The sequence below is a fragment of the Anabrus simplex genome, chromosome 14 (assembly GCF_040414725.1).
Source record: "Anabrus simplex isolate iqAnaSimp1 chromosome 14, ASM4041472v1, whole genome shotgun sequence".
NCBI classification, from domain to species: Eukaryota; Metazoa; Arthropoda; class Insecta; order Orthoptera; family Tettigoniidae; genus Anabrus; species Anabrus simplex.
In genome coordinates, this window is record NC_090278.1 from 5,803,330 (window position 1) to 5,824,295 (window position 20,966).

The window sequence follows — 20,966 nt, forward strand, 5'->3', positions numbered from 1 at the left end:
TATGTTTCCCTCAAAGTCAACACCTGCTAGTCTTGGTTCCTTTAATTATATCATTCCCAAAACTAGAGTGGAACTTCCATAAGGCAACCTTTTTTAGAGTACTCCAAAGAGGTCTACTCTCACCTTGAATGGATACCACCAGCTATAAAAAAGATGATAGGTTTGTTGGAGTCATAATAGAAGCAGCAAAACACAACGTACTTGGTTGGTACCAGAAGGAATACATTCCTTGTTGGAACCAAATTGCTGAAACGTTTCATAGAGATTACATAGTGACTGGGGAAAAATAGGTAGAGAACAAAATTTTGGCTCGATAAATGAAAGGAAAAAGCGATGGGGAACCAAAAGAGCAAATCTAAACTTCACACACTCCTAGTTGTAAAGGACTGTCCCTTATTCAACATGTGCTGCTGTTACTCCTGCAACCTCAGATCTCGCCATCAATTGCATTTCACATCAAAGATCAGAAAAAGTGCCACTCATGGAAGGAACTAAAGAAAATGTCATGGCTGAATTGTAGTTACTATCAAGATGATCCCACTTTGGCATCTGAGTTGGAATTGATCAAGAACCTTGGGCAGAAAGCAAAAAAAATTGTTGTGCGACTCCAACAGTGAATTTTAAGTTCAGAAAAAATGCTACAACGGTTCAAATTAGCAAAAACCATGCCTGTATGAAAACCTAACCAAACTCAGGACGACCCAGCTAACTACAGACCTACATGTGAGTAGTACCATAATGTGTGGAATACTGTGAGTCTACGCTACTTTTGATTAGTACTGCAACGTAAGTACCATGGTTCTACTTTCCTAGCGATAAGTACCATTAAGAGGGGCCGATGACTTGGAATTTGGACCCCTTTCGACTACAAGCCTCATCGATTCAGTATTGTGCTATACAAGCTGTCCCTTGGTCAGTAATACTCTTGTTTTACGCCAGCTTCTGTGAATGTGAAGCACTGTGGGTTAGTTCCGCTGATTGTTTTAAATTCATATCCATCCATTCATTCTTCGTCCTCACGTTTTGAATTTTGGTCAGTGGAGGATTTTGGACTTTTAGTTTGTCATTTCATTTCGTACCATTAGAGCCCGATGACCTAGGTGTTAGGCCCCTTTAAATAAGCATCATCATCAACTACAGACCTATTGCACTTCAGTGTGTCTGCAACAACTTATTAGAAAGATTAATCTATAGTAGAATATATGCTATAAATCTATCATACCAGGCAGGCTTCGGGATGAAACTCAAAACAACATCTTGCCCAAATTTCATTAATTGAAGTAGGCTTCCAAAGAGGGCTGAAAACCTTTGTTTCATTTGTGGATCTCTCGGCTGTGTATGACAATGTTTGACTAGACGGGTTATTGGTCAAACACTGCTCACAATTACTGAAACTCCTGGAAAACTTGCTCGGAGGCCACTACATTAAGGTCACCTCTAGAGAAGCAGAGGGCAAGTCTTGCGTCATAAATATTGGACTACCTCAGGGATCCGTATTAGTTTTACTGCCGTTTTACTTATATGTTGACATACCTGAAACAATCTGTCTGATATTCAGCTATACACATTGTATGTATGTAGGGTATTCAGCCCGTAGGCTGGTTGGATCCTCAATAGGTCCACCATTAGCTGTCATAGATGGCCTAGGTGTCACTGAAGAGGCGTACTAGGGAAATGAGTGAGGCAGTTTCCCGTTGCTTTCCTCACTGAGCCAGAAGTTGCTATTGAATATCAGTCTGCCAAGCCCACTGAAATGCGTGCACCTACCGACCCTATGAGTGACATTTTCACACCCTTCATAGTAGGGACTGACTGCATAAGGAATGGTATTACTAGCATCACTCATACTTCAGCCACTTTCATATTGTCAAAGCCGAGGATAAGACTGAGACAGATCAATGAAAGTAACAAATTTATTCTAGCCCATACCAGAAGACATAGTGCACTGTAAACACTACATCTCGCTTTAGCTGGATATTATTAATTACTAAAGCGAGGATTTTGAGGAAGACTAGAAAGTTCTCGCTAGACACTGGACGAATGCTACAAAGTGAATGCTATGCCTGAGCCCTTCAGAGGCAGTAGCGTGCGCTTTCCACCTGCAAATGCTCATTTAACCCAATCAATGCCAAATCCATACATGTTATTAAACACCGTGCCTCATTTGCCAAAGCCGAACATTTATATTTCGGTACAGTCTCCATTTCCCCAAGCTCATGTGCGCGCGATATAAAGTCATGCTTTGAATTTCCGTGGAAATGTTCAAAGAAATTCTGTATGACAGATTACCTCCCCCATTTTGTGTATTTTGAAAGTGCTCTGATTCCAGAGAGCAATATTTTGATGAAGATGGAGAATATATAGCGGGTGATCATCATCTGGAGCAGTTTCCAACCATAGGCTGGGTCTGCTTGAAACATAAGCCACTCCTTGTTTTCTGTCCATCCACCACTTCTCTTCTCTCACTGTCATCCATTTCGCTCCTCTTGCCTTGTTCTTTACACCTTTCAGTAGCGGGCGAGTTGGCCGTGCGGTTAGAGGCGCGCGGCTGTGAGGTTGCATCCGGCAGGTAGTGGGTTCGAATCCCACTGTCGGCAGCCCTAAAAATGTTTTTCCATGGTTTCCCATTTTCACACCAGGCAAATGCTGGGGCTGTACCTTAAGGCCACGACCGCTTCCTTCCAGCTCGTAGGCCTTTCCTATCCCATCGTCGCCATAAGACCTGTGTTGGTGCGACGTAAAGCCAGTAGCAAAGAAAAAAAAACTCCTTTCAGCCATCTATCCCTCGTTTTGCCGTAAGTCGCCTTCCCTTCAACTCCATTTCTAACATCTTGCGTGGTATCCTCTCTTCTCCCATTCTCCTAACATGTCCGTACCACTGCAGCCTTGATTTTTCTATCTTTTTCTGTAGGGGTACGTCATTTACCATTTCCTGAACTCTCATTTCTTACTCTGTCCATTCTAGTTAACCTACTTGACACCTTTGAAACTTTTTTCCCACTGCTTGTATTCTACTGTTATCACTCTCCTTCATTGGCCACGTTCCTAATCCATATATTAAAATTGGCATAAAATAAGTCTTGTAGATAATTCCTTTACATCTGTGGTACATCCCTGTTCCATATCAATCCTCCCACACTCTCAAAGAATCCATTTGCACACCTTCCTCTTTCACTGATCTCCATCCTGTTTCCTCCATTTTCTTCAATTACACTTCCCAGGTACTTAAAGCTTTCAGCTCTTTTCAATTGCTCTAGGGGATGATATTGAACAGTAAGAAAGTGTCAAAGTGGTAGTGATGAATCTGATGAGGAATTTTGACACCACCTTCTCAGATTTGTTTTTCTTCTCCCCCCCCCCCCACCAATCTTCATGATTTAGTTCGGAGGTGCTCAGCTGGACGCCTGTTGAAGCTAGCCCAGTGCGGCCGGGCTGGCCTGACATAAATTCAGGCAGCTTACGTAGCAAGCGATCGTCACAGTGAAGTGAGAGCGAACACACTTTGTTGGGAAGTGAATTAGTGATGTTCAGTTGTGACTACAAAGCTCTTCTCCACTACGTGGCAAAATTACTATTGGGGTACAGTATTTAAAAACAAACGCTATAATCACAAGAAAACTGGTTTCATTTATACTGTACTCGATACAAACAGTCTTAGGGCCGAATTCGTAGTCAGCACTTATACATAAGTGGAACCCTTAAGTAATAAGGGATCACTTATGAGTTTACATTTCATAGACAGCACTTAAAGAGCATACTCATTGATACAGTAAGTAATCACTGGAGATGTGGCAATGCTGTATATTATGCCCATGCTTCCTGGATCGTGTAGTTCTGGCTACCGAATAGTGGGATGATCTATTGTGTTCTATCGAAGGACATCGTGCGACCGCGCGCAAAATTTTTGAGGTTAAAAGATAGTCTATATTGTATTTCGTTATCATAATGGATAACAAAACGGCAAGCTGAGGCGGCACTTGCAAGAACTTGTGTCGAATTACATGCAGATAATCTAGAACAAGTAGACCGATGCAGTTTATCAGAATATGAATGACGTAGGAATAACGTTGTGGACAGTGCAAACCACGAAAATGCCCAGAGTCTAATTTTCTTAATATAATATGTTTATAGTTATCCAGGTACTCGAACCTATACAAATATTAATCCAAATGTAGAATATCTAGCCTTACAATGCTTTTAATGATTTGACAAATATATCTGTAGCTGTTACGTTGTGATAGGCCTAATTACTTCCCCAGTAAAATGTAAATAGTATGTTTTGACGTGCGATGCCATAATTTCAGAAACTTCTGATATAATCCGGCAAACGATTGGTTGACTAACCTGATATAATTAGCACAAATCAATCTTAAATGGTAGTAGTGCAACACATTTTTCTTGTGAGTCATTATAGTTCTTTACTATTCTATAGGCCTACAGTCTTGATAACTTGTAACACGTTTCCAATTAAGCGAAATACTGGTAATGATTATGGTGGTGATGATGATAATAATAATAATAATAATAATAATAATAATAATAATAATAATTTGAAATTAAGAGGTGGCATAAAATATCAAAACAATATCTTCATTAATGGTGATATAGCGAGTCCTCGAGAGATTATGTTCACTCTCTCAATCAAAGGAACAAGAATATTCATAACTCTCACTTTACCAAAAGCGAAACCTGTTTTAAATTGTTGGTCACATTACATTTTGACAAGATTTTCCATATCTACTGTGTGCACTGAAAGTATTCTGTGAATGAAATGCAACATATTCAGCAAAATCATCCTCCATCTTGCTGCAACATAAGTGAGTCACTTAAGTGTGTGTGTGTGTGTGTGTGGAAGGTAGACTTATAGCAATAAGTGGGACACTTTAGTAGGTAATATGAAATGAAACCTGGCTTATAAGGGGCAATTATGTATAAGTGCTGTCTATGAATTCGGCCCTTCATTTCATTAATGAATTTTGCATCACTAGTCGTTCCTCCCTTATTTTCCTTTCCCCTTCTTCAGCAACTACCAGGTCAGGGTGTTCATGGCACTTCTATGCTGTTGCCTCTCCTTCCACCACTAATCTTCAGTAATTGTATTCCAGTCCAGTCTCTTCTTATACTGTTGGGCCGATGACCTTCGATGTTAGGCCCCTTAAAACGACAAGCATCTTATACTGTTCCTGACAGTCCGTCCATCTTGCTCTGGGCCTCCCTCTTGCTGTCTTTCCTTCTATCTTAGCCCTCAACACATTTGGTATCCATCCTCATGACATGTCCATACCATCTCAATTTATTCTTCCACATCCTGTCACACCCTCTCTCCTTGTTTCCCTACCATACTCAATGGTTAAAATCAATACAGTTCAAATTGGTACGCAGTTACATATTAAATATACACATTGTACTGTTTTTGGCCCTGGAATCTTGGGCCATCCTGTATTGATTAGGAGGAACGACCACTAATGCTATATTAACAAATTACATGATCGATACGGATCATGAAGCTCATAAATTATGATTGAGCTGATGTTGTTACTTCTTTAAAGATTATTTTAGGTCAAAATATATATATGTCAGTTTAATTTTAATGTTGAAAATATTTCTTAGCAGACAAAGTAGGGGTCTCCATACTACGAAAAACTTAAAATTAAGCAATTTACTCAGTTGTGCCAAAAGGTGAAAGACTAAATGGTCTGAGAAGGTTTCAAATTGAAAGTCTTGCATAGCTCTATCCAACGAAAAAGAAAAAATCCAAATCACTTCCGGCATAAATGCAGTTCCAGAAAAACAGCCTAAAATCGCTTGTTTCTTAACTAGTTTTCTTTTTTATTCAAATTGTAGCCAGATTACAGAAAGAATTATGTAAATAAGTTAATGTGTTCCTTGGTTCAATACCCTGAGGAGTTTCTTGATTTTTTTATAAATGTCCACACTGAATGTAGTTATAAGGGCTTAAGTTTGTGTCCGACCTGCGCTTTACAAGCGTGCACCAGTCATGCTATATGTCTGTGTTTTGTAGTTAAGAATGTCCACCAGCATAATGGTTAGCATAATTAGCTGCCGTTCTTGGGAGTCTGAGTTTGATTCCCGGTATTGTACCGCCACCGATTTACGAATGGCAGGAAGGTTTATTTGCGGTAAAAATGGTACATGTAACTCCCATCCACTGGGGGCGTCTCAAAAGAGCTGCTCCACCTCGGGATGAGGAAAAAAGTTTACTTTAGTTGAGAAATATTCACGGTTGTTGCTGTTAACATAGCAGGCAAGATCAATTAACAAAGTGGTCGTTTAATATCTCGTAACTCGGGCCAATATAGGTCTTTTTTGGAGAGAAGTATGTTTAAAACATAAAAACAATCCGATAATCCAATCATACCGATTGTTTTACTAATCCAATCATACCGATTGTTTTACTCGCCAACGTATCTAACTAATAATCATCAATAATAATAATAATAATAATGATTTTGCATCCCCACTTTTAACAATTTTTGGAGACTCCATACAAAACATACTATATGTTAATAAAGAAAATGGAGACAACGAATGTATGAAATTAAACATTATGATAAAACTCATTACCACCACACCTGTAGATATCCATAAATGCAGTAAACTTCCCTCTTATTTATTTTTATTCTTTCCATCGTGGAACTTCTGGCACTATGCGGGCACTTGATAGCATACCTAACCTAAACAATGTGGTCTCTCTTCTCTCATTTAGAGCTGTTTAGGTAAATTCCGATATGTTAAATGTAGAGAACAGACGTAAAGTATACTTAAAAATAAGGGTCTGGCCTTCAACAGCTGCATTTATCAAAAGAATGCTTCCAGTCACTATGTATGTGTAATTGCTGCAACATTCTCACTATTTGTTGGAACTATACTACACCTTGTGGATGATAAACTGCCATCAGGAGTACAACTTCTGTATAGAACTGATGGAAATCTGTTTAATATTAAGACTGCGAGCTAAGACCAAGGTGTCCTCAGTGTCAGTTATAGAGCTTCAGTACGCAGATGACAATGTTATCTTAGCCAACACAGGGGGAAGATCTCCAATCAATCCTCAATGCTTTTAATCAAGCATATGAAAGTATCGGACTGGAAATTAATATTCATAAGACTAAGATCCTTTACCAGGCAGCGCCTAATTCCAATAAGAGAACTCAGACTATTACAATCAATGGCCAGTCTCTGCAAAACATAAATCATTTTCCTTACCTTGGAAGCCATCTCTCGACATGTGCAAACATTGATGCAGGAATCCAGTACCGATATCGTTTAAGATGCGCTAGTGCGGCTTTCGGTCGTCTCCTAAGAAGAGTGTTTGACAATCATATCAGTGTGAGAACCAAACTGTAAGTTTACAATGCTGTTGTAATTCCTACTCTTATCTATGGTTGAAAGACTTGGACAACCTACAGGAGAAACCTAAAATGCCTGGAAAAATACCATCAACGATGCGGAGAATACTGAAAGTTAAATGGCAAGATCGTCGAACGAACATTAGCATCCTCGAGGAAGCCAACACTACAAGCATAGAGGCAGAGATAGTCAGGCATCAGCTACGCTGGGCTGGTCATATCGTCCGCATGCCAGATACACGCCTCCCAAAGAAAATCTTCTACTCCCAACTAAAGAATGGACAACTTGTAATACCATGGAGGGCAGCTTAAATGATATAAGGATTTTCTAAAGTATAATCTTAAAAGATGTCATGTTGATACACTCAACTGGGAAACTACAGCCGAGGATAGGCCCAAATGGCGCAGCATTTTATACAATGGAGTTGGACATCTAGAAAAAGATAGAAGATTAGAAGCGGAGAAGAGGAACCGCAGGAAAGAATGAGCGAATGCGAGGGATGGCATTCTTGCACAACCATCTGCTGCAACTACTAGTGTGTGCTGTCTCTGCAATAAAATCTGTGCACCCAGAATCGGACTGTTCAGCCATCTGAGAAGACACAATTAATATGTCCAAATGACATTGTATTTATGTACTACATATTCGTTGACGAATAAATGCCTATGATGATGATTACATTCGGAAATACATGTCATAAGCTAGTTATCAGCTCGTGATTTGGCACGCTTTCTACAGCACGGCTTTATTTGGAAATAGTGGTTTCTGCTACACATGCACCAACAGGGAATATCAGATACCATCTCCAGAAACCATTTGGGAATAGATTCTTACTGTTAGGACTCTATAGTCAGGAACAAAAGTATTTTTAAATGGTTCAAAAAGACGGGACCTCGAATGCTCTCGATTGCAGTGCATGGCTGACGAGATGGCAGTGAGGATGTCATTTGGAATGATGACGCACCAGTAACGGGGAAGTTGGCAGCACAAAACGATAATTTAAATGAAAGCAGTGATCAGGTTTACTGTGCGGTAGGTCTACTGTTCAACTGACAGAAAAATGACCGGCCATTAAGTTCTTACGTATCAGTATTGCATTATATGACAATACGATACCCCTTTCCCTTTTCTCCATGAGGTGAAGTATGAAGCGAGACAAATCTTCGTATGAGTTTTCACGACTGTATGCCCTTCCTGACATCCTCATCAGGGGATTTGAGGCGAAACGAATGACGCGATATGAGTAACTAAAACTGATTATATTTAGTTTATATGTAGGCTTAAAAGTCGTGTTAACTATTTGTCTTTACATTTAGAAATATTGCCTCCAATGAAAATAGCCAGTATAACTTAAATACATTCATAAGTTTGTTAAAGAATAGTGTAGAATGTTTACATATACAATTTATAGCTCTTTATAGCCTAGAAGTAATAATTTGAGGTCATCGCATGTTTGACCGCCATTTACTTTACTTGCTGTGAAAGAGGAAAAGGGGTGGCGGGTGGGAGAGTGTCTAATATGTGAGTAAATATGGTATATTTTATTTACCTAAAATTTGTAGTTCATATACCTAGGATGTTTTCAACATTGAGTTGCTTTTCTTCAAGGGCTAGAACTGTGGATTTTTAAAATTCATGCATGTATTCTTTATTGTTTGGCTGATAAAAATCTACAAGTACCAATATAAAAATTATAAATTCTCCATTTATTGCTTTCATGGCCAAGCAAACTGACCAGCAGCAGTTATTGGTGACTAAAAAAGGGTAAGGAAAGTACTTATACATACCTTCCACTTCCCAGGTACGTGCAGGAACACAACAAATTCCAATAATTAGGAGAAAGTACTTCTTAACAAGTTTCAACCACGAGGAATGCACCAGGCTTCGCACATGCCCATACAGCCAGTCATTCCCCCCCATCTGCCATACAGTAATGCAAAGAAACAATGTAAAGGAAAAGGGTTTGGAAACAACAGTTAACTTTAGAACTGATTTATACTCCCAAGTGTGTACTGTAGTTCTGTGCATTAAAATGCCAAAGGTGAAATCACCACGAAGTGTGTTTTTAAATTGGCTAGTGAATGAATTTGGAAAAGATGTGTGTACTAAAGGTGGGTGTGTTTTATTTTGTATATTATGCAGTAAATTAAGGTAATTATTTTTATAGAAGAAAGAGCTGTGTGATGTATGTAACTGGGATATGTTTCCTCTAAAACCATTGTTACGCAGTCACAACAGTTTGGTCAAATATTTTTGTCATTTCTAATTTATTTTATAGCATTTTTCATAAATATAAGGGCATTCTATTGATCATTTTCAGTTATTTTTTAGGACATTAACATATGCACCCTAGTGATCAAAATAAGTCAGCCCTGTAACATATTACCAGCACAGAAAAGAATTCCTCCAAGACAAAATTCTGGCACCTTGGTATTTTTGAAAACCATAAATGTAGTTGTCTGTTAGGTCATCAGCCCAGAGGCTGGTTGGATCCTCAAATAAGCACCACCAAAGGTTATGCAGTTATAAGAAAACCCCAGAAACCAATGGCAGCACCAAAATGAGGCGTACTAGGCAAGATGAGGAGTGAGGTAGTTTGCCATTGCTTTCCTCACTGGGTCAGAAAGTACTATTGCAGCACGACTGACCCTATGAGCAGCACCTTTCATAACACTCAGATGCACTAGTCATGCTCTGAATGTCATTACTCAGCACTACCTGTACCCCAGCAACTTCCATATTGTCACAGCCATGGATGAGACTGGGACTTCGGTGGAAGCTACACTTTACTCTGGCCTGTGCCAAGAGATGGATGCAAAAGTACTGTATCCATCAAGAAATGACAGCAGTTGTGTAGTTAGTGGGATGAAAAACAGTAACATTAATTATTCTGAAAATGTGACATTTAATGGCCAACTTATGAAGGTCTGGCATTTCATAAGACTAAGAGTGACAAAATAGAGCTGGTTCTGGTAATGTGAGGGAGATAAGAGACAGATCAGTGCCCTGGAAAGTAAAATCAGCGATGGGGATGAATTTATAGACAGGTAATCTATATATAAATTAAGAGTTTTATCTGTACATTGCTCAGACTTTAAAGGGGATTTTCTGTATCATTCGTTTCCACAGTAACAAGGAAATGCACTTTTTAATTTTCCATAATTTCTGTCTACGTATGCACGCGCATCACGAGAAAACGACTAAAGAGAATTTAATGAAAATCGGTATGTTAAGTCGGGGAATAAATAATTTTATAAGATGCCCTAATATCACAGTCAGAAGAAAACTAAATGTGAAGGCCTATAATATAGAAAGTTCATAAAATTGATAAACAATATCACATTGCCATTGTTTGTTGTGATGTGCTTTGTGTCTTCTGCTGCCACTCATCTCTGATATGTGGGATTACCGCTGCGTACAGACTATAACAGCCTGCCTGAATATTGACGGGAAGTAGCATGCCATTCCTTTTTTTGGTTCAGTTGTCTGATACTACTGGTACCGTAACACACTGGTTCATCATAGTAGTCCAGCAATTCCATCCTTACTCTGAGGCGCTGATTGGAATGAGCAGTGTCCTGCACCCTCAGCGGAATAATTGACGAGTGTTCACGGCTGTCTGCGGCCTGGTCGTACCAGCACTGGAGCTTTGGACTGTTTGATCGCCAGCGTAGTACTGTTCGTTAAAATGAGAAAATGTGCGGTTTTTCATTTGATAGAGTATTTTATATGATAAAATTGTTTTTAATCGCTAAATTCCTACCAACATCAGAAAAACCAGTCTTTCTAAGAACTCCATAGCGAAGCACGGGTACATCAGCTAGTCTGAATATAAATCTCAGTCCAGAGGACTGGGAGGGGGAGCTCTGATGGAAGAGCAGCTAAAGAAGTTGCTCATTGATGTATGTAGGTAATACTGGCAGGATATCAAAGCTGGCAGACAAACAAGATCTGGACACTGCAAATGGGTTTGGTTCTTACCTCGACAGTCCATACATATTACTTGAATGAAATGTAAATAAAAATAATAAGGGATCAAAAACAGGGTCAGCCTAGCCTACACAAGATGAACCAAGGAATTGACCCTCTTACCTTTGCAGGTGACCTTGCATATATTTTTTTTTTTTTTTTCAGATTCGCTAGGCAAAGCCACAAAACAAATCAAGCAATTTACAGCACAAACAGCATAGGCTGGTCTCCAGATCTTCTATGAAAGGATAGAGTTTGACAGATATAAAGCCAGCCCCCAGAGAGCTAGAGGTGGGACAGAGAAAAATCACATGGGCAGAAAAGTTTAAATATTGTACTTTGGTGAGTGTATAGAACCTAACATGTGCAAAAGAGGCCTTTGCATCACACATGAATAAAATGGCATACATGCCAACCCAGTCTTTCCAACTGAGGTGCCGCCAGGGCCCCGGCAGCAGCACCGGTGAGGTGGGGGAGGGTGAGAAGTGGCAGAGGCAACACCACAGGTCAAGTCAGCACATAGCTTATGTAAACAGTTATTAGACAGTTTTCTGAATGCAGACACACCATTCATTCTTAAGTTTCTTCCCCATCCTCCTTCATGTACATTTAAGTAGATTGACATACTTTTGCTGCAACTAATTTACCTTTAGGTATTGGGTACAATCAATCTGGAAGTAGAAATCCCAAGTACGGCTTCTAAGGCTGCTTCAGAGAGAGAGAGAGAGAGAAGTCCAGCTTTTACATTTATTTAAATTCATAATTGAAAACATCTGTTCGCATGCATAAGTTCTACAGAGCATTGACGTAAATTATAAAGCAAGTGCATGAAGTTCAGGAAATTCCTGTGGATGAACTCCTTTGTGAAATTAACGTCACCACTGTAGCTCTGTTTAGAAATATGATGGTAAGTTTTCAGGACATGCTGAAAATGGTGTCATAAACATTTATAGTTCAGGTGCCATATTAATTCCTTTGAATAGTGTATTGAATTCCTTGTGAAAATTGTGTGATGTCTGATACTTTCCAAGATTTTTGTAAGTAGACAAATTTAATGTATGAAAATTGTCACTTTTTGCTTTAAGTAGATTTTTAAAAATTAAACTCTGCACTTTTAAAGCCTTAATTTTCACACCTGGTGCTAATCAACTTGTTCCTTCCATGCAATGAGGTGTATGTTGCTTGACTCTTACGTACGCATGCAGTCGCACTAGCGCCAAGTGCTAGAGTTGCAAAAGCCAAGCTAACCAAAGATGTCTAAAACAAATGATCAGTATCGTAGAACATCCATGTTCAGACACAGAATGTCTTAGCAGTAAGCAAGAAACGTCCGAGTGAGAAACTGGATGGCAAAGAAAGATACAAATTTTGAGAAAATTTTGGCCAGTCAAAGACCTTGATGAATAACTTAAACTAATCTCACACGTCCTGAAGATAAGCAATCCCATTTGGAAAAGGATTGCCTTTTATGGGCATGAGACACTAATAAACCTAGCAGGGGGAGACCAACCAGATCTTTGCATACTTTCAGCACAAGAAAACCAAGAGGACGTGGTGCACTGAGGTGGAAAATGATTTCGAAGAAAAATAGATCTTACTTTAAAATGTCCAGGAGTGCAATCTGCCTAACCCCCCTCAGCGATGGGGAATGTTTGAGTGGCGCTTTACCCAGTGGACGGAGGTGATTCAGGTGTATGCACTAAACAAATCCAACGATCTCCTTAAAACTTCACTGTTACAACAGTTTAGTTCAGATTATTTTCCATTGTTTACAGAAGACTCTCAAAAGAATGCAGTTAACATTCATTGACTTTATATTTACCTTATAGTCTACTAATGGAGAAGAGACCTTCCACATTTTATATGGAATGAAAGTGACATTCTTGTATTTTCGTGGGTTGCTTCACAATGCATTGAAAGGTAGGCTCCTTCCAACCTAACAAACACAGTCAACCAACAATAGACCCGATCACGCGACCGAGACCGTCACTTTAAGAAGGCCACACCATTCGAGCTTTAGAAGTCAGCGAGTAAACTAACATCCTCTTGAAACATTCATTCTTCATACTTGCCAAACAAACCCACCTCCATCTCTCCAACTCAACACCCCTCCCTTCCTCAAACCAGCCCTGTACCTCCCCTTCCCCCTCCGCTCCTTCCATCCTAACAGACACAGCCGAACCAACAATAGACTCGATCACGCGAACGAGACCGTTACTTTGAGAAAGCCAGGCCACTAGAGAGGACAACCACCTACTGCACACCGTAAGTTTAAGCTTTCTTCACAACCATTCCACACTTTTTACTTATCAACCCATGTTTCTCATACAACCTCATTTTTTCCATTACAGATTAGAACTTCATTGACGGTTTCCACTAGATTACTACAATTTACTATGCATCTGTCTTCTACCTAACACAGCTTCTCATATTTTTATATGCGGCCCTTCCGACCCCTCTACAATAAGGCAAAACACCAGCCAACATTATGAAACAATAATGAAGAAAGGGACCGCTAGATTGAGAAGATATAAAGAATGCTGCTATTTCTGAAGCCTTAAATTTAAGGTGTTTTTTCTCCTTATCACAGGCTTTTCGCCTGCAGGTTAATTCAGGCTTGGTTTCTCTCAAAATGTTTGCTCCCGCTCTCCTCCTGACCATTTTGATGTGATGGGTTTCCACTAGGATTTTGACAGCGATTTCAAACTGTTTTGTCGTTTTTATAAACTAATAATTTGTAAACTATGAGGTCCACAACCTCACCATGTGCTACTATTATTCATTTCCATCTGCATCATTTGTTTTCTCATTCCCTTGTTTCTTAGGTTAACGCAGTTTTTAGTATCAATTATTATTTCAAATTAACACCTGTTTCACTGAATTTTGTCACAATAAGTTTTTTGCTCTGCATATTGATGTAAATATTGTATATTTGTGCTATTTTGTTTCCGTCTAGGCTCTCTTTTGTTTGTTTTTTCATTTGCGCTTTCATTATGTTTTTTAGCATTTTTTCAACTCATATTATGTAAATTATTCCAACCCCCCTAATTTTTTCACTGAAGATGGCTCAAACGAGCCGAAACATGTCTGAACTTGTTTACTCCGTCTAATGACGGAATATATGATGTATTGAATAGGAGGATACTTTCATTTTTCGCCATTGTAAAGTGAAAACCGTCAATACGGAATGATTCTAACATCTTGTAATATAGAGGTCTGCCAAGAAACGTCATACACACTAGCGTTTCCAAAATAAAGCTGAAGCAAAACTGTGGTAGCGTGGACCAAAGAGAGAAAGGAACAAGCTTGAGGCCAAATGTGGGAGAAGTGATCAAAAGTTAAAAGCCCGAGGAATAAGACGTAATACCGTTGGGGTCGGAAAAGAACAAGAACAAGAGTTGATCAAGGGAGGTCTGATAGGATAAATGAAAGTGAGGAGCCATGCATAAGCAATGCCAGGACTCAGTTACGGGCCCTGTGGTGGCCAACCCACGCTCCCATGTTGAGAGCCCCGAACTCCCACTTTAATTGCCTCTTATGACAGCCCCCACCCACAGGGGGAAATTAGTGGAAGCCTTGTTAAATGCAATAGCAAGTGATGGTGAATCGTGTGCATCAGTAAGTGAAAATGAAGATAGTGACATTGGAAAATTGAAATCCACAGCCTGTTTCCAGTCATTCAACTGGGTCTGGATAGGATAGGAAATGTGCCAGCTGCCGATGCTTGTTGTACTCCTCTGGGGAAATGATTGAGTGACAGATGAAATGAAATGAAATGATATGGGAGACTGTTTCTGGAAAGAAAGATGACAGAGAAAACCAGAGTACCCGGAGAAAAACCTGTTCCGCATTTGCAGTGACATATAAGTGCGTGGCTGATTCACGCGTGTGGAGCACGGAATTACTATTTTCGGATGGCTTGTCAGAGACCGATCGTCTCACTCACATACTTGGTGAGGGAATAGAGACGTGTAATTTTTAGCCTTGAAGCCTCGTATAGCAACAGTCTGGTTTTGAGAAAATAAGTGTTATAATGTACCGTAGTACTCCTGTATTTGACAGGAAGCAGTTTTGACCGATTGTATCTCCTGATTATTCCTGATTTTCATATCAAAATTTCCTGATTTTTGGTTTTGTAAAGTTGGCGGGTATGTTGAAAGAACATCATCGGATTCTGTCAAATCACACTCAAATATTTAGAAATATATTAACATTTGTTTTTAATACTTGAAGTTTGGAACTTATCGTAATTTTAATTAAGTTATTTCTTTTTCAGCCTTTTTTCTATTCATGTTCAGATAGTTCATAAATGTATTCGGTTTCGACAGACTGAAGAACCTAACAGTTATAAAATGTGGGGGGGGGGGGGGGGGGAAATACCCAGATATTTATTTTATACAATTAACACATCTGTACAATACTTGTAGCAATAATTTTTAACCTGCGGTTGCAGCACCTACTTTTGAAACTCCATATCTTTCAAACGGCTTGTTAGGAAGGGGAGGTGTCAATTGAAAACCAAGACCCTCAATCCATTGTTAGGTGCGACAGTGCATGTTCGATGAGCGGTGCACTCAGTAGCGAGTGACAGTGCTACTCGCATTTCACACAGTGTAATAAGTTGATCCGTGATCCTTGATCCGTGTTCAAGTCTATTTCATCCATTGTTTCACCAAACCACGAACATACCTGATCAGTGGATGCAATTTTAAGTTGTATAAATTCACTAACAACAGTCACAGTATAAACATTTCACATTAAGCACAAGCATAAGCCGTGGAGGCCACTGCGTAGGCTAGTTGGAGTATGCGCTAGTCATAAGTCTTGGTGGGTGTGCCATTTACCAACTGATGAGCCCAACTTGGCACACTGGGGCGAAACACTGGCAATGTTAGCTGGAAAATGTATAATGTCCAATAACGGACCAACTATATTGGTATTATAAATTTACATGTTCGGAACAAATATTTCAGGTTCGCTATGGGAATCAACAACTTTATCATAGTACCACTATGTTAGGTACAAAATAGGTTTGTGATTAGTAGCAATAAGGGTGGATCACTATGGTTGTACAGTAGCTGTGATTAGTAGCACTATGAGTGATACCGTGGGTCTGCATTGCCTATGATTAGTACCCACTATGTGAGGAACACCATGGGTTTACGTTGACTACGAATGGCACAATTACATGAGAAACACCATAGGTCTGTTACCTGTGAGACGTACAATACTTGTGAGTAGTACCATAATGTTAGGAACACCATGAGTCTATGCTACTTTTGATTAGTAAAACAACTTGAGAAATACCATGGTTCTACTTTACTAGCAATAAGTGCCATTATGAGGATCCAGTGACCTGGATTTTGGACCTCTTTGGACAACAAGAATCTATTCAGAATTGTGCTTTGTAAGCTGTCCCTTGATCAGTAATACTTATTTTTCATTATACAGTAGTTTCGGGTAAGGTGAGGCATTGCGGCTCGAATCCACTGATAGTTTTAAGTTCATAATCATTGTTCATAGTAATCTTTTTGAATTCTAGTCAGTGGATCGATTTTGGAATTATTTTTAACTTGCAGTATTGTGAGTTGACTCCACTGATTGCTTTAAATTCATATTCATCCATTCATCCTTCATCACGTTTTGAATTCTAGTCAGTGGATGAATTTTGGACTTTTGAATTGCCATTCCATTCCATTTCATCTCATTTTGTACCACTAGAGGCCGATGACCTGTAAATAGCAAGATAATCATAAAATTTGCAAACAATATTCCAAGAAAGATGCTGAAAGCAATAGAAGTGATGACTGTGTAAAATGTTTAATTTTGTATTTTGCTGGATTATAAATTCATACTAAACACACACCTCCTGTCTCAGATCTGTTTAAATTTAAGCATTTGTTCCTAATTAGGTCCTCAGTTGAGGAGCTAATGAACATGAAATGAATGATGGTGAATGAAAATGGGTAAGGAGGAGGAAGTAATCAACTATTGTAATGGATTTAAAATTATTTTTCGCGATGGTACGATGCATTTGGTTATGTGTCTATTTTCTTGTCTGGCCTACCGTGTATTCAAACTTCAGAATTCCATGGACTTCTATAATTGATGATGGTGTGCTATCTAGCGGTCGACTTGGAATTTAAGCAGCGAGATAGCTAGTTGTGGTGCTATCTGGGCGCTAGATGTGAAGCTTTCTCTGTCGTAGTCTGTCGACAATGCAGATAGCAGTTGTTCCGATTATTGATTTGTAGTTTGAAGACGGAGGAACCTATTCTCTACTGATTGTGCTTTAAGAAGAGTAGTAAATCAAGATGCAAGAAGAGGAGATGGTGGAGAAACTAGACCATGGGTGATGGATTGTCCATCTGGGCGATAGGCCTGAATATTTGGTTATCCTTCTGAATTTTTTTAGTTGTATATTGTTTTCTTCGACCTCCTAAGTAAGGTGCATCCATCTTTGTAGTGAACTAAGCGACCTAGGAATGGATTAGATAATTGTGTTAATACGCGGAAATATTTAAATTCGTATGTGAAATTGGGCATGTGTTTTTAAAAGAAATTAACTTCCTAAAACAGGTCTTCATAAAAATCTTGTAACATGATAATATTTGTTTTAGGCTTCAGTGTTGTAATAATCATGTTGGCATTTGTTTACCTTCTTGACTTCAATTAATTTTAGTTTGGTGCACCAAAACAAGTTTTTTTTTATTATAATATTTTCAAGCGAATGTCGGGCTACTAAAAGAGAATCTGTGGGACTTTAATGTAGGACTTCTAATGACTTCCTCGGTACTTCAAGTGCTTGTTTTGATTTCGGTGCTCGTCATCTGTTACATCTGTGTAACAGAATGCAAACTTACCGTGGCCATGCCGTGTTGACATTGACATTTGAGGATCGTCGTATTATTGGTAACTTATTATTTCAGCTGATTTTTGGTGTAGATCCTTGTGCGTGTGGAATGTTTTTCGTTGAGTTTGATTAATTCATTTGGTTTAAGCTACCGTTCATTGGAGAGTATTTGGGTTATTAATCCTAATTTTGGATTTATGCCCATGTTTCGAATAATTTCTTGGTATTAAATGAAGTCTTGCCTTTTCTTCGATTTGATTAATTTTAAATGCAGACCTGGAGTGACCGAGAATTTCATTAGGAAAGTTTTCAAGCTTCTTTCAAAATAGTTGTCTTAAGATTTTAAATCTTCTATTGGCCTACGTTTGTTTATTTTCAAAACATTTACTGCATCCTGGCAATTTGAGTCAGTGTTAAAATAATTTATTTTCAATTAATATCCTTAATTAATTTTTCTGAATGGTGTGCACGTTCATTGTGCGGTGGTAATTCATTTGTTATTTTGTTTGAGGTCGAAATTTTTTTTTAAAAATTATTTTCCTAATTAAATTTGGTTTGATCAATTTATTTTGAGTTATTATTTCAGCCAATTAATTAAGTAAGCTTATTTTAAGATGATTCGCTAGACCTCTTGTGTCCAGAGCTTCCACAGTGTGCGACGACCTTTTGATTGGGATAATCGTAAGTTGTACTTCACTTATTTTATCCCTGGTCGTGCTAACACTCTTGACATTTTCCTTATGTTGTGAGAGTGTGTTTGGTAGCAGAGCGTGGTTGCCTTTGCAACTACGTTCTGTTATTCTCATTATTTGTGTTGGTATCAGATTGTGTAGTTTTCTGTACAGCTACGTTCTGATATCTTGTGGAAGCATATTTTTCTTTCTTGTTTATTGTAACCGTTGGCTATGTTGTCAGGCCGTTGATATCACCTTGGCTGAAATAATAAATCAATTGAGACTAGTTAACTAAACTTGTGAAGGGAAAGACAGGCTTGTGTGGAGTGCTAACCTTGGCGTTTTCTGTTTCATATCAAAATGAGTGCACGTGCCGTGTTGTTGCCAAGAATGCTGAGGAAGGGTGAGCTGTTGTACGAGCTCGATATTCGGGGTTTGGTGTCCACTGGTTCTATGGAAGGCGATGTTAACTTGCTTCTGGCCTGCCTTGATTCCCCTGTAGATCCAGGTAACATGAGCATCGACTTGGGTAAGTCAGTGCAGGCAATGTCCAGTTCTATTAACGAATTATTAGTGTTTGTAAAACAGTTAAAAGAGTGTAATCCATCAGATTACCAATTGAGAAGATTAAAAGCTCGTACCAATCACTTTATTAACAGGGTGCAAGATTTGATTTCTCTTGGACCTGAAGGTGAATTGATGTCTCAATGTACTTCGTTATTGACTTCAGTAATTAATGTTTCGGTTGAACTCGATTTTATGATTAATATGAAGAAGGTTGGTCAGTTATCATTAAGTGATGAGATTGAAACTAACGAAGGTAACAACCTTGGTGCCACTAATGAGTTAATTACTTCTCAGACCGTCAATAATCCATCCTCATCTCATTGCTGCGGACTTAGTCCTGCGGTTGAGAATTTGTTGATTAGGTCATGTTCGGCTCCTAATTCTATTAAGGATCTTTTCAAAAATGTAATGACCTTTTCTGTAGATTCCATTGACGAAACCATCAGATTCCTGCGGTTTCTAGTAGAATTATCTGAGTCGGCTAATGTGTATTGCATGGATGCGCTGGGAATTTTTAGAGTGTTATTTCCCAACTGTCAAGGTGTTCTTAAAAGAGAAATCTCTAAGGCTATTAGCAGTAATTTAAGTGTAAATGAATTTCACGAGTTGATCTTGGCAAGATTTATTCCGTCCCTTGCGTTACAAAGTCTGGTTCCAAAACATTGTTATAGGACGCAGTTCTTGCATGAAAATCTATTGGCCTATGTCTTGGATTTGAAATTTTATTGCGAGGTTTTTAAAATCATGGTACCGGAAGAAGAGATGGTAGCTTGTGTAATCAAAGGCATTACTCCTCAATATCGGTCCTTTTTATCTTTGACTAAGTGTCCTAGTAATTTTGGAGAACTTGTGGAAGCCTGTACATTTGCCGAGGATGTAAAACATGGAGATGAGTCTAGGCACTCCCGGTATCCTCCTCCCTCTGTTTCGTGTAGGGCTAATAATTTTACTACACATCGTGCCATCTCTTCTTCATCCAATAAGGCGTATGCTTATGCATCTAGGGATCTACTGAGGAAAAATTCAACCTAACCTCTGAGCATGGCCTTCTATCTCTGTTTACTTGAGTAAAACGTTTGGTGTGAAATTGTGTGCTGTGATGGGTTGCGCTCTTTCATTATTATTAGCTGAGGTCTGTTACCTTGGCATTGATGATGGTATATATTTATTTGGCCTTATTACCTTTTACTAACCACTGTTATTTTTATGTTGGTACTGTACATTGATTGTTAGTATTTGATGATCGGGTGTGTACATCATGGTTTCTTGAAAAATTATTTAATCAGTGATGTAGCTGTGCGCTTTGGTGTGTTTTATTCTGAAATTAATTAACCTTATCTGACTTATAAGGTTATTTCTTAAATTTGGTTAATTTATCTACTTCTAATGTGTAGTGAGCTTGATGTGTGCCGTTATATGTGTCCACTCGGTTGTGATTAGGTCTGGGTTATGTCACAATCAATTAGTGATATGTTTTCGCCCTTGTGTGGAATTGGATATGATATTGTACTGACCTGGTTAATGTTTTGGTT

General features: G+C 38.8%; 1 protein-coding gene across 4 annotated transcripts in view; it reads left to right on the top strand.

The window, feature by feature from the left end:
• Serinc (serine incorporator TMS1) overlaps positions 1–20,966 on the top strand; it is a 120,823-nt gene that overhangs the window by 70,133 nt on the left and 29,724 nt on the right. The gene's annotated exons all lie outside the window — the stretch shown is intronic.